General features: G+C 38.4%; 1 protein-coding gene and 1 pseudogene across 2 annotated transcripts in view; one reads left to right on the forward strand and one right to left on the reverse strand.

The window, feature by feature from the left end:
- The window catches only part of LOC138807212 (ras-specific guanine nucleotide-releasing factor 2), a 216,923-nt gene that overhangs the window by 33,565 nt on the left and 168,295 nt on the right, over positions 1-15,063 (forward strand). The gene's annotated exons all lie outside the window — the stretch shown is intronic.
- Positions 13,367-13,668, reverse strand: LOC138807217 (enhancer of rudimentary homolog pseudogene; annotated as a pseudogene).

Raw genomic sequence — 15,063 nt, forward strand, 5'->3', positions numbered from 1 at the left:
TTTTTAGTTTGTATTTACTTTATTGCTTTCTTGTCTCTGATTTGCTATGGACTGTAATTTCCTGGAGAGATGGGAATAAGAGTTTCTCAACTGGATAGACAAATATTGCCAAACACAGTTTCTGCAACATGGTAGACACTTGGAAATATTGCCAAATAGAAGGGCATTATGGAATTCCCATCCACTGATGGAACAAGTCCTTCTCATCTATGTCCTCTTGAAGACTGGTAGAAATAGTGGTCTTTAGAGAATGAGGAGGAACTGTTTACATATTATATCCTAGGTGGAAAGTGTTTATCTAATCAGTTCATCTAATTATAGAATTAATTTTGAGTATCATCATAGATTTTTAGCAAATGACTTTGCACCAATAGTTTAGTCAGTAAAAATATTGTGTATATTCCATGATGTCTGTTTTAAAATTTATTTCTAAAGTGACACATAAAATCATAAAACTCATCCACATTAGTTTGATATAGTTCAATACATGCATATGCTACATAATATTTGACTATCACTAAACATTTCTGTTTTTTCATTTATGGTAAAAATTTAAAAAATTCTTTCTTGTAGCTTTAAAAATATATGTCCTTATTATCTATAGTCACCTTGCTGTGAAATAGCACACAAAAATGTGTTCCTATGTAATTGTAGCTTACTATCTATCATCTTTCTCCTTCCCTTCCCCTGGGAAATCTATTTTTGAAATGAATATCAGTCAACATTCCCTTCTAATTTTGTTTTGATATAGAAAATAATGGTGTCATATTTAGCATTTAATATCAATTCATTTATTGATCTAATCTGTCAACTGTATATTTGGTGATTTTTTTTCAATCCAATATCTCCAATTATTTGCTTTTCTTGACCAGATTTTTATTTTAGGTGTTGGATTTAATACAATGTTTTGATCTGAGTATTTACCAGAATAGTTAGATGGTGATTAAGATGACATTCATTTGCTACCTGTTTAAATGTCAGTGAAGAAGAAGAAAAATCAAAACAATTGTAACTGAGAGGAACATCTGGAGAATGACTTGTGGCAACCAATCTATTTTGATTTTGTCATTGTAAACAAGTGCTAATAAGAATTTAAGAGGTACCTTTGAGTACTACTGGGTAAATTTGCATTTTTGGAAAGAGTAAGTAAGAGAAATAATTCTCCATCATATCTAAATTTTAAGGTATATTTGTAATTGTTGAATGTCAAGACTATATAAATAAGAGAGTATATGTGATGATCTGGAAATCTGTGTAATTAGACAATTATTTTCCTGGATAGTGCAAGATGTGATCTCACTAGCCAGAGATAAGTTAAACTTGTGATTATAGAATTATCATTTTCTTGACAATAAATTATCATCATTCTATTACTTTTTATCATAGATTTGGCAGTAGAATGATAAAATCAGCTTTGGTTATTGACTCCTTATGGAATCTGTGCTTTTTGGATGTCAAACTGATGGAAACTCTGAACAAGGGTCTTTTGAACTTCTTTGTCCAGTTGCTATGAATCTATTTAAAGTGATAGATTATGTGCCAGCGGAATGTAGCTATGGCATATCAATTTCCTTCAATATCACAAAATCAAATACTTTGAAAAAAGAAGCAAGTTGGTTTAGATTTTAAGGTTTATTTATAACACAAAATTAGAAAAAATAATATGTATCACAGATCAGGGCTGAGGATTGACTATAGATCTAAGGAAATAGAAAGCCTCCCTTTTTCTTAATTATTATAGAACAAAGAAACCTGGTTATTACCTACCAAACTGATGGGCTGAGCTATCTACAGCAGAATTCTGGAGACCACAATTGGGCACTTTGGCTAGTGAAGAGATCATTTAATGTCTACCAATGGTGCTAACGAGAATGCTAGTCCTTTGTATACTCTCCCACCCTCCTGTTCAGAAATTCATGTGTGAAAGCTGTTGGCGAAATGTGAACTGGAAGTTGACCTTAGTGCCTTGCTTTTGTATTAATGTTGGCAGCCACGTCTGATCCCAGCCTAAGAGCATTTAAGTATCTCTGGAATTATTTGAGGCCTGCAGCCAGAATAAGTTCTCACTTGCTACTGAACTTTAAACACAATGCGCAAGTTTCCTGTTATTCAACAGGGAGAAAATAATGGTCAGCAACTGCTTTTTGTGGACTTGGATGCTAGGTGTCCTTGATTTGAAGTGTGATAGTGTGTGTCATGTTAACCTGTTGTGCTTCCTATTTCTGTGAAGTGACCGACCTACTTATCAGACTGATGTGTATTATCCAGTGATTTTCTGTAGTGACCATTGGGGCTTGCTAAGTTTTGGCTATGGTGTTAGACCATGAGACTATAAACCAATAGCAATATTTCCCTTTCATTGGCTTGTGTATAACAATTACCACACACCTAGTTATTTCATCAGATCTTTTGAAGTGACTTTGTTTCTTACATTTTAACCATCTACCAGGTTTAAAAAAAAATTAGTGCATGGCTTTTAGCCATGCTGGCTTATTCCATGAGTTGGTGTACACAACTGTTTAATACTCCACAGTAATTTCATCAGTTGAAATGACTGATGAATTTAGCCTTTGAACAGAGAGAGGCAGGAGTCCTAGAGCTGAGGCACACAACCAAATGCAATACAGTAAACATAGAAATGTTATAGACATTCTGACCTAAATTCTAACCCTACTTTTTCACTATGCTGTAACGTTATCTGTCTTGTTTTGTACTTGGAACACAAGTACAGTACCTGCTGAAGAATTTTTGGCATGTGCTTATTTTCAGCTGCATTCATCACCACAGTAAAATCTGAAATGATTCTGTTAACCTCAAAGTCTCCCAGCCATCATCCCCTCTCCTCTACTTGCCTCAGTGCTAACGCCTACCAAGCTACTTTCTGCTTTTGTAGATTTGCTTATTCTGGATATTTCATGTAAATGGAGACACATAGTATGTAACTCCTTGTACTCACTTCTTTCACTTAGCACTGTTTTAAGACTCATTTGTATTGTTTCTTTTTTTCATTTTTTTAAAATAGAATTGCTATTTTGAGCAGGCCCTTGTGCTTGCTAGGCAAGTTCTCTACTCCTCTAGCCATGAGTCACACCTCCAAGTGCTTTTTCTTTAATTATTATTATTTTTTTGGGGGGGGTCCGGTCGTGGGGCCTGAACTCTGGGCCTGGGTGCTGTCCCTCAGCTCTTCAGCTCAAGGCTAGCGCTCTACCACTTGAGCCACAGCACCACTTCCAGCTTTCTCTGCTTATGTGGTGCTGAGGAATCAAACCCAGGGCCTCAAGGCAAGTGCTCTACCACTGAGCCACCTTCCCAGCCCCTCTTTAATTATTTTTTAGATAAGGATTTTGCTTTTTTCCCTCTGGCTGGCTTCAGACAGTGATCACTCTACATGTGCTCCTGTGTAGCTGGGATGGCTGACCTGTACCACCAGAGCTGGCTTGCTTTATGAGAGAGGGTTTTATTTTCCTCTGGGCTGGCAATGAACTATGAGCCTTCTAATTTTACCTCCCAAGTAACTGAGATTGTAAGTGTGAGTCACGAATCCTAGTTACTTTCCTCTTTTTTATGGCCACATAATATTCCACTGTATAGCTATAGCACACTTTGTTCATATATTCCTTAACTGATAGAGATTAGCTAATGTAAATAATACTGCTGTGACATTCTGTACAAAATTATAGGCAGACATACATTTTATTTTACTTGGGTATCTACTCCAGAGTGGAGAGAACTTATATATAAATATTTAATTTTATTTTATTGTAAAGATGATGTACAAAGGGGTTACAGTTACATGAGTAAGGTAATGAGTGCATTTCTTGTTGAGCATTGTGACCCCCTCCTTTGTTTTTTTCCTACTGTCCCTTTCCTCCTCCTACCTCCCCTACTACTCTCCCCTCCCCAAAGTTGTAAAGTGTATTTCCAACATAGTGGCTGTGGGTATCATTGTTACAAAGGGTCATCCTGTGACCTTGTTTCAGTATTTTGTTATCCCCCTTCCCCTCCCCAAATTAGATAAATGTATATACAAGATGCAGGGCACCAAAATCAAGTACAGTGACAACAGAGGATATGCCATAGGGGGAAGAACATACGAAGGAAACAAAAAGATCACATAGTACATTAAAAAAAACAACAACAGGGGCTGGGAAGGTGGCTCAGTGGTAGAGCGCTTGCCTTGCATGCATGAGGCCCTGGGCTCGATTCCTCAGCACCCTATAAGCAAAAAGAAAAAAGCCAGGAGTGGCACTATGGCTCAAGTGGTAGAGCGCTAGCCTTGAGCTGAAGAGCTGAGGGACAGCGCCCAGGCCCAGAGTTCAGGCTCCACGACCGGACCAAAAAACAAAACAAAAACAAAAACCAAAACAACAACAACAAAGACCATTTGTGTCCATATCTTGGGGTTCCTTTTGCTTAGCATCATCTTTTTTAAAATAATTTTTTATTGAGATTAAGTGATTACATAAATTTCACAATATTGTGGGATAGTAATACTTAAAGTCACAAACACCTTTTAACCTTCACAAGACAAATTGTCATTATCATGATCTATAAATCTTGTGAATTCCATGAGCTTTGAAAATACAACTATTTCTTCCACATCAGGAAGTATGAACATTTCTTTCCTTTTGCTTAGTGTAAGCTGTCCCCTCTATCCCTCTCATTCCCTCCTTCCCATTGCTGCTCTTGATTTGCTTAGTTTATTTTCATCAATGTCCAGTGCAGTTGATGGACCCCTTTGTTATATATTTTTCCCCTGTTTCCCTCTGATTGTGTGCCTCCTGCTAGTTTCCCTCAGATGTAATGGAGTCATTTAAAAATAACAACAAATTAAGTAGAGGTCTTTTGCTTCTTGAGTCCTGTTTACTTTGTCATATCCCCTTGCATTTGAATTTAACATCTGCATATCAGGGAGATCATTTGCCATTTGTCTCTCTGATCTTGGCTTACCTCACTTAAAATGATTTGTTCTAGTTCCATTATTTTCCATGTAAATGCCATTATTTTGTCATTTCTAATGGCTGCATAATATTCCATTGTATATAGGTACCACAATTTTTGGATCCATTCATCTGTAGTGGGGTATCTGGGTTGTTTCCATATCTTGGCTATTGTGAACAGTGTAACAATGAACATGGAAGTACATATGTCCTTATATCCTGGTTCTTGTTGCTCAGGGTAGATGCCTAGGAGTGGTATGGCTGGGTCATAGGGGAGGTCTATATTTAGCTTTCTGAGGTACCTTCAGACTGCTTTCCAAAGTGGTTGTATTAGTATACAATCCCACCAGCAATGCAGTAAGGTTCCTCTTTCGCCACATCCCCTCCAGCATTTGTCATTGGCTGGATTTCGGATATGGGCCATTCTGACTGGAATAAGGTGGGTATCTCAGGCATGGTTTTTTTTTTGCATTTCCTTTATGGCCAGGGATGCTGAACATGTACTTCTTTGCCATTTTTACTTCCTCTTCTGAGAAGTCTCTCTTTAGTTTTCTTTCTTGCTCATTTAATGATTGGTTTGTTTGATTTGGGAAGGGTTAGTTTCTTGAGTTCCCTGTATAAAATGGATACGAGGCCTTTGTCTGATATATTGCTGGTAAATATTTTTTCCCAATTGGTTGGCCGTCTTTCTAGTTTGGTAGCTATGTCTTTGGCTGTGCAGAAACTTTTTATTTTAAGGTAGTCCCATTTGTTGAGACTCTTTCTAATTTGTTGTGACCCTGGGACTCTGTTCTGGAACTTCTTGCCTGTGCCTATAAGGTCAAGTGTCTCTCCTAATCTGTCCTGCAGTAGTTTCAGAATTTTATGTTTGATATTAAGGTCTTTAATCCATTTTCAGTTAATGTTAGTGCATGGTGACAGGCTGGGGTCCACTTTTAGTTTTCTGCATGTGGTCGCAGTTTTCCCAGCACCAATATTTGAAGAGGCTATGCTTCTTCCACTGTATATCTTTGGCTCCTTTGTCAAATATAGGTATGCGATTTTATTTCTGGGTTTTCTAATCTGTTCCATCGGTCTTTGGGTCTCTTTTTGTGCCACTACCAAGCTGTTTTTGTTATTATGGTTCTATAGTAGAGCTTGAAATCTGGGATTGTGATACCTCCTGCATTTTTTTTTCTTTTGCCTAGAATTGCTTTGGCTATTCTAGGTCTTTTGTTGTTCCATATGAATTTTTGGATTATTTTCTCTATTTCAGTAAAGAATGTCACTGGGATTTTAGTGGGAATTGCATTGAATTTGTCTATCATTTTTGGCAGTATGGCCATTTTCACAATATTGATTCTGCCTATCCAAGAATATGGAAGGCCTTTCCATTTCCTGGTGTCCTCTTTGATTTCTTTCTTTAAGATTTTATAGTTTTTTCACTAAATAGGTTCTTTACATCTTTGGTTAGGTTAATTTCTAGATATTTTAGTTTTGTTTTGAGGTTATTGTGAATAGGGTTGTTTCCCTGGCTTCCCTTTCTGCTTGTACATTGTTGGTGTTCAGAAAGGCAACTGATTTTTGTGGGTTAATTTTGTATCCTGCTACTTTACCAAAGTGGTTTATATGTTCGAGGAGTTTGGGAGTGGAGTTTTTGGGATCATTAAGGTATAATATCATGCTATCTGCAAATAGGGATAGTTTAATTTCTTTCTTCCCTATGTGTATCCCTTTTTCTTGCCTTATTGCTTGGCTAAGGATTCCAGAACTATATTGAAGAGGAATGGCGAGAGTGGGAATCCTTGTCATGTTTCTGATTTTAAGAGAATTGGTTATAGTTTTTCCTCATTTAGTATAATATTGGTTATTGGTCTGTCATATAGGGCTTTTATTGTTTTAAGGAATATTCCTTCTATTCCTATTTTCTCCTGAGCTTTTAATATGAATGGGTGTTGTATTTTATCAAAAGCCTTTTCTGCATCAGTGGAGATAATCATGTTCTTCTTGACCTTGAATCTGTTGATGTGATGTATTACATTTATTGAGTTACATATGTTAAACCATCCCTGCATCTCTGGGATGAAGCCTACTTGATCAAATGTATTATTTTTTTGATATGTTTCTGGATTCTGTTGGCTAAAATTTTATTGAGGAGCTTTGCATCTGTGTTCATCAAAGAAATTGGTCTGTAGTTCTCATATATATATATGTGGATATATACATATTTATTGTAAAGATATTGTACATGAGTAAGGCAATGAGTACATTTCCTATTGTGCATTGTTACCTCCTCCTTTGTTTTCCCCTACATCACTTCCTTCCCCACATCCCCAACTCCTCCTGCCCCCACAAGTTGTAAAGTTTGTTTTCAATACAGTGTCTTGTACATCTCATTGTTACAATGGGTCAACCTGAATCCTTGTTTCAGCATTTTGTTATTTTCCTTCCCCTCGCCAAATTAGAAAAATGTATATACAAGATGCAGGACACTGGAATCAAATACAGTGACAACAGGACTTACACCATGGATGTAGTTCTCTTTTTTTTTTTTTTTTTGTGGGATCTTTGCCTGGTTTGGGGATGAGTGTGATATTGGCTTCATAAAATGAGTTTGGGATTTCTTCCTCTGTTTCTATTCATGGAAGACCTTGAGGAGTATGTGTATTATTTCCTCTCTAAAGGTCTTACAGAATTCCATAGTGAATCCATCTGGTCCTGGGCTTTTCTTTATTGAAAGACTTCTGATTGCTTCCTCTATCTCATTGTAAGTTATTGGCTTATTTAATTGATTTATTTCTTCTTGGCTCAGTTTGGGCAATTTGTATTTCTCTAAAAATTCATCCATTTCTGCTAAGTTTTTCTTCCTTAGTAAGTATAGATTCTGGAAATAGTTCTTTATGATTGTTTGGATGTCTTGGATGTTTCTTGTAGCTTTTTTTCTTTGGCATTCCTGATTTTATTGATTTGGGTATCCTTTCTTCTTTTTTAAATCTTGCTAGAGGTCCATCAATTTTATTAATTTTTTTAATCCAGATTTTTGTTTTGTTAATTTTATTTATAATTTTCTTAGTCCCTATATCATTAATTTCAGCTCTTATTTTGGATATCTCACTCTGTCTAGTCACTTTGAGTTCAAGCTTTTTCTTGCTTTTCTAGATGTTTTAGTTGCATCATGAGATTATTTACTTGGTGTATATCCATTTTCTTGCACTGAGAGCAATAAATTTGCCCCTCAGGACTGCTTTTGCTGTGTTTCACAGATTTCTTTGTGTGTCTATTCATTTTCATTGAATTGTAGGAACTTTTTAATTTCTTCTTTAATTTTTTCTGTGACGCAGAAGTGTTGCTCAGAAGTGTGCTGCTAAATTTCCATGTATGTATTTGAGTAGTTTCTACTCTATGCTTTGTTATTGAGAATTAGCTTGATTCCACTATGGTCAGATAGAACACAAGTGAATATGTCGATCCTCTTGTATTTGCTTAAAGTTTGAGCTATTATATGATCTATTTTGGAGAAAGTTCCATGGGCTGCTGAGAAGAATGTGTACTGGGTTGTTGCTGAATGGAAAACTCTGTACATGTCTAATAAGTTAATTTGAGATATGATATTATTTAATTCAGAGGCTTCTTTACCAATCTGTATTTGGTAGGTCTGTCATTTGGTGAGAGTGGAGTATTAAAGTCTCATAGTATAATTGTATTTTCATCTATTTTTTTTCTGTAAGTCTGAGAATATTTGCTTAACATATTTGGGTGCTTCAGTGTTTGGAGAATATAAATTGATAATGTTGATATCTTCCTCCTGGATTGTTCCCTATATTAATATGTAGTGTTCTTTGTCTTTTTGTATTGATTTTAATGAAAAGTTTATTTTGTCAGATATCAGGATGGCAATTCCTGCCTTCTTGCTGGGAGCATTTGCATCATAGATCTTCCTCCATGCCTTCACTCGGAGTTTGTTTCTATCTTTGAGATGGGTTTCTTGAAGACAACAATAGATGGATCTTGTTTTCTGATCCAATCTTCAGTTCTTTTTCTTTTTTTATTGTGAAAATACTGTACAAGTACATTTCTTATCAAGCATTGTTGCCTTCTCCTTTGTTTTCCCTTCGCAGCCCCCTCCTCCCCCGCCAAAGTTGTAAAGTTCGTTTTTTGACATAACTTGTACATCTCATTGTTGCAATGGGTCCACCTGTATCCCTATTTAAATGATTTGTTTTTTCCCTTCCCCTCCACAAATTATACCATCATCGTTCTTTTTCTTTAAATTGGAGAATTGAGTCCATTAATGTTTATGGTTATTATAGAGAGGTGCATTGTGTTACCTGTCATTTTCCTGCTTTCTTAGTTTTTTTTTCTTTCCTTTCCTCCTGTGCTTATATCTTCTAGTGATATCTATCTGATGTGGATCCCTGATCTTGACTGTTTTCTTCAGATTGTATTCCCCTCTTAATATTCTTTGTAATTCTGGCTTATTGTTTATTAATTCATTTAGTTTTTCTTTACTATTAAACATTTTAGTTTTTCCATTGAATGTGAATGCTAGCTTTAATGGATATACCAGTCTGGGTTGGCAGTTATTGGTTCTCAGGGCACAGATGGTACTTTTCCAGGCTTTTTTTTTTTTTTTTTTTTTGCATTCAGTGTCTGTGTGGAGAGGTCTTCAGTGATTCTGATTTTTTTTTTTTTGCCATTGTAATATAGCTCTTTCTTTGCTTTTGCCGCATGCAAGATCATTTCTTTGTTATTCAGATCTAGCACTGTTGTTTTTGTTTTTGTTTTTTTGTTTTGCCAGTCCTGGGGCTTGAACTCAGAGCCTGGACACTGTCCCTCAGCCTCTGTCTGCTCAAGGCTAGCGCTCTACAGTGCCACTTCTGGCTTTCTCTGATTTTGTGGTATTGAGCAATTGAACCAGGGCTTCATGCATGCAAGGCAAGCACTCTATGACTAAGCCACCTTCCTAGCATTTTTACTATAAAGTGCCTAGAAGTGTTCCTTCTGGGATCCTTTCTGCTAGGTGTTCTGTATGCTTCTGTTATGTAGGTGAGATTTTCTCTTTTAAGATTGGGAAAATTTTTGGCGATAATCTTATTGAATAAGTGTTGCATCCCTCTATTCTGGTATTCCTCACCTTTGTCAACCTCAGTTATATAAAGGTAAAGTTTCTTGGCATTGTCAGCTTGTTTTTGGACTTCTCTTTGGTATATTTTGAGTGTTTTCCCCCCATATCCATGACTTTTTTTTCCCAGTTGCTGCATTTTGTCTTCAGTACCTGATACTCTATTTTCCATTTCCTGCAGTCTATTAACTATAGATTCCATTGTGGTTTGCATGGAGGAAATTGAATCATATATGATTTCTATTGGCTTTCAAAATGTTAATTTTGTCTTTTAATGAGGTGGGTAGTGCATCTATTTTTGAGTGCATCTCTTTTTTGAAATCCTGGATCTCTTTTGATAATTTGTTTCTTTGATCTTTAAATTTCTGATCCATTTCTCTCTTTAATTCTTGAGTCATTGCCTCTATCAACTCTTGGATGTAGAGTTTGTCTTCCATTTCTTTTTTGCTTTCACTAGAGTTTTCCCCTGGGTGGTTGCTGGCCTTTGGGGATGGTTTGGTGTCTTGGTGATGAATCTTGTAATTTTTTTTGCTGTGATTTTTGCATGAGGATTTAGGGATTATTGGAGTTGAATCCCAAACCTAGTACTAAGCTTAGTTCTAGGTTGGTTCCTGGGTCAATTGTTGAAGCCTGCTCTCAGCTCTGCGATGGCTGAAAGGAACTTTGCCAGGTCTTGAGTCTGTTGGGGGGAGGGACCGCCCTGCAGCTGCTAGTCTGACCCATGTAGGGCTCACTCTTTTTAGGTTCTGGTGGTCAGACACACACTATCCTCTGCTGAGGCTGGGACAGGTGATTTAGGCAGCTTGGACTCCTTCCTGGGACACACAGGTGGGGCTCATTCAGCTGCCTGCTGAAGCCCACAGGCAGTTCCCGACTTCAGCAAAGGACTGGCAGCCTAGGCTGCTTGTTCTTCCTCCCAGGAGTGCTCTTGGCAAAACCTGGTGGGCTGGATGTATTCCACCAGTTGCTAGAGCCCACTGGTAGTTCCCAACGTTAGCCAGGTAGCAGCTGCCTGAGCTGCCCCATCTCCTGCCTGGTGCACACAGGCTGGGCTTGTTTCACTGGTGTTTGAGCCCACAAGTACAGTTCCCAGCTTCAGCCAGGGACCAGTAACCTAGCTTGCTTGGGTTCCCTCCCAGGTGCACTCTGGGCCAAACATGGCATGCTGGGTGTACTCCACTGGCTGTTGGAGCCCATGCACAGATCCTGATTTCAGGCTTGTACCCTTGGTTTAATCTGCTGGAGCTCCCGCCTAGGGCACACAGGTGGGGCTCCTTCTGCCGCTGGTTGCTGGCGCCAGCAAGTGCAATTCTTGACTTCAGACAGGGACTCAGGGACCTGAGCTGCTGGGTCTCGAGGCAGGGGCACACAGGTGAGGCTCCTTCCGCGGCTGGCTGTTGGAGCCCGAGAGTGTAGTTCCTGATTTCAGCCAGGGACCAGCTGTGTTCAAGCTCCTTCCCAGGGGCGCCCTTGGTCAAGCCTTGCAGGCTCACTGTGCTCCACCGGTTGCTGGGGCGTTTTCTCAGTTCCCAGCTTCAGTGGGACCAGTAGCCCAGGCAGGAGGGGGAGAGGTTCGGGTCAAGCTCTGGGGCTTACTGCCAGCACTGGTCTCCCATGGCGGGGTGTGGGGGGGGGTTGGGTGGAGGGGTGTGTGTGTCTCCTCTGGGGTTCTCACATCCTGGAACTGGTTAGGGGCTGTCCAGTGGTATTGTGACAGATCACTCTATTTGTGTAGATCATTAGTCACCACTGTGCTCTGTTGCAATGGTTGTGTGCTGGGCAGGGTGGTGGTTGGAACTCTGGGTTTCACGGTACCTTATCTCCGGTTTCTGTCTCTGTTTACACTGTCCAGGTCAATGAGGTGTGAGTTTTCTGTGCTGGAGTTTTACAGACCGCTGTGGCTCTGAGGTCTCAGGCAGCCACGGGCCAGGTCATTTTCGTGGCTTGGCGTGGAGCCCCACAGCCAGCGAGTGGTGGGGGGGAAGGGTCTTTGCATTTTTCCATCTTTGTTCAGGTTCTGAGGTTTTTTTTTTCCTTTTCTTTTTTCAGATCCTGTATTTCTCTGGTTGTTTGCTTTTTTTTTTTTTTTTTTTGCTGTTGTTGATCTCTTGGGGAACCTGAACATTGGAACTAGAACTCTCTATTCGGTTGGAGAGAGCTGTAGTGTTTCCCTACTGTTTTGTTGTGACATCTTGGGTCCTCCCTGCTTAGCATCATCTTATATGTATAATATCCTGGATCCAAAAGAGACTCCAAGACATCCAGTTAAAGAAACTAGGAACTTTATTACCACCACATGGGGACTGCTTCCTACTACCAGGAAAGTAGGAGAACAGCCCTAAGCTCAGGGTAGGATGGATTTTTATAGGGGTAGCTGACATAGAGTTACATAGACGCATCATGCAAGGCAGGTTTGGCATATTGTCATTGGTTATGGTTATATGACCTTTAAATTCATTTTTCTTTATGGTAAATATCATACATAATTTGCAATAGGCTGCCCATAGTGGGAACACTCAGTGGTGGTCTTCAATTGGAGGACAGTGGTGATGTCACCTGTGGGCTTAAGACCTTGTTACTGAGGCAAGCCAGCAAGGTTACAGAAGCAAAACATAGTAAAAACATAGCCTTGAGTCACAAGAGCATAGGTAAAACATAATCTTGACTTGGTCAGCACGACCAATACTATCAATGCTATTGACACTATTACAGAAATGATTTTTATTATCAGTTCCTGACTACTGGTCAGCCTTTGTCTGGGGTTTTTCTTTACCAAGAGGCTTTGCCCTTTATCAATAATTTTGTTCTGTTTTCTGATTTCACATTTTTGTTCTCATGGATATCCTTTTTCTCCAAGGGAAAGGGGGTTCAGGAGAGAGAGTAGATTTCCAATAGCAGGAGGGACTGAGGCCAGACAATAGGAGGAACTTTTTTTGAAATAACTAAACAATATATTTATTTTGCACTAAGACTTTATCTGAGTACATAACTAAATTGTTCCCACCCCACCCCATCTTGAAGGGTTAGTTTGTGAATGTTATAAAGTAGATAGGAACAGTTTGGAGGACTGGAACCTTCATTAACTGACAATGAACAACTTCCATCTAAATCATCATAAAAATGTTTAAGTAAAAAAAAGAAAAAGGAAAAAAGATATAATGAGGGCCTTCAATAGAAAAGATCCTCATTTCATCTAATACATTCGCTCTTGGCTAGACTGTAACAAAATGGAAGCAGCATCACTGTAATACAAACTCCCACTATAGCACATTGTACACACCTTTGTTCCAAGCCCACCCCTTGTGCCCTAATGCTTCCAACTCAATTATTTCCCAGGCTGTGGGGCCTGCCGACCGAGTATGTAGATCTCTTTGGTCCAGTCTTCGTTATAAGCTGGTATCTCTGGGTATGAGCTCAGTAAACAAGGCAGCTGAGATCTGTCAGATTGTCGATAAAATCAAACAACATATCATACATGATTGAGGGGCTGTTGGGATTCATTCTCTTCAGATGTTCTTCATACATTTTACAAACACCTTCCATGCATTCATTCACAGATTCATAGTCAGTGTAAGTTCTGTCTTCCGGCCTCTTGGTAGGTTGCACCAGAAAAATGATGTGAGACATTGCGCTAAACGCTTCACTGCTGCCACTGCTCAGGAGGAACGTTCTGCCAGTAAATAGCAACTCAGATGTTACAATATGGTCATATGTACATAGCTTTTGAGCTTTTCTGCTCATCTGATAAAATTATCCTAGACATATCCTAATTATTGCAAATGAGGGAAACCATGGGACCTATATTTCTTTGGGCCTGGCTTACTTCACTTAATATGATTTTTTCCAAGTTTTTCCCATTTCCTAACAAATGGGGCAATGTCATTCTTTCTGATGGAAGCATTCCCATTGTATAAATATACCACATTTTCTTGATTCATTCATCTACTGAGGGACATCTGGGTTGGTTCCATATCTTCCATATCCATATTATATGGTGAATAATGCTGTGATAAACATAGTTGTGCTGGTAGCTTTAGTGTGGTCTTGTTTGTGATCATTTGGGTAAATACCCAGAAGTGGGATTGCTGGGTCATAGGGGAGCTCTATGTGTAGTTTTTTGAGGAACCTGCATATTGCTTTCCAGTTTAGTTGAACAAGTTTACACTCCCACCAACAGTGCAGTAGGGTTCCTTTTGACCACATTCCATCCAGCATCTGTTGTTACCAGATTTCTTGATTATAGCCATTCTAATTGGGGTGAGATGAAATCTCAATATTGTTTTGATTTGCATTTCTTTTGTGGCTAGAGAAGTTGAGCATTTCTTCATGTGCCTGTTGGCCATTTTTATTTCCTTTTCAGAGAAGTCTTTCTCTAAATCTTTAACTCACTTGTTAATGGGAAGGTTGTTTCTTTGAGGATTTATTTTTGGAGGATTTAATTTTTTGAGTTCTAAGTATATTTTTAGATATGAGGTAGTGAAGATCTTCTCCCAATCTGTGGGCTTTTTGTTGATGTTGCTAGCTATGTCCTTTGCCATGCACATGTTCTGCAGTTTCATGAAATCCCATTTGTCCAACCTTTCTTTGAGTTGAGTACTTATATTTTATAATACTTCTTTTCTATTTGGAAAATGGACATGGAACTCTTTGGCATTACAAACTCTGTGTGCTAAGCGTTTTTTAGGGGGATGTAGGAATTGTGATTAGAGTTCCAAGCCTGCCTGATTAACTATATGTGAGGAAATTCACTTGCTTCCTTAGTTGTAGAATAAAGTAGTTTAATCAGATGATCTTTAAGGTCCCTTCCAAATGAAAATTTTTCCTGAGTCATAACCAAGACTTTTAAGGTATGAAAAGGAACATTTTTAATAAGGTCTAAATAATAAAATCCCACCCTTCCCAAGTCTTTACCCTTTTCTCCATTTTTTAAAAACAACTTAGACTTTAATATTTGTTTATTTAGTTAACTATTGTGCATTTAAAAATAAAACTAAATATTTTAAAAATTGGATAAAGCCAGAA

The sequence above is a fragment of the Dipodomys merriami genome, unplaced genomic scaffold, assembly GCF_024711535.1.
Source record: "Dipodomys merriami isolate MVZ:Mamm:240054 unplaced genomic scaffold, mDipMer1.0.p SCAF_416, whole genome shotgun sequence".
Taxonomy (NCBI): Eukaryota; Metazoa; Chordata; class Mammalia; order Rodentia; family Heteromyidae; genus Dipodomys; species Dipodomys merriami.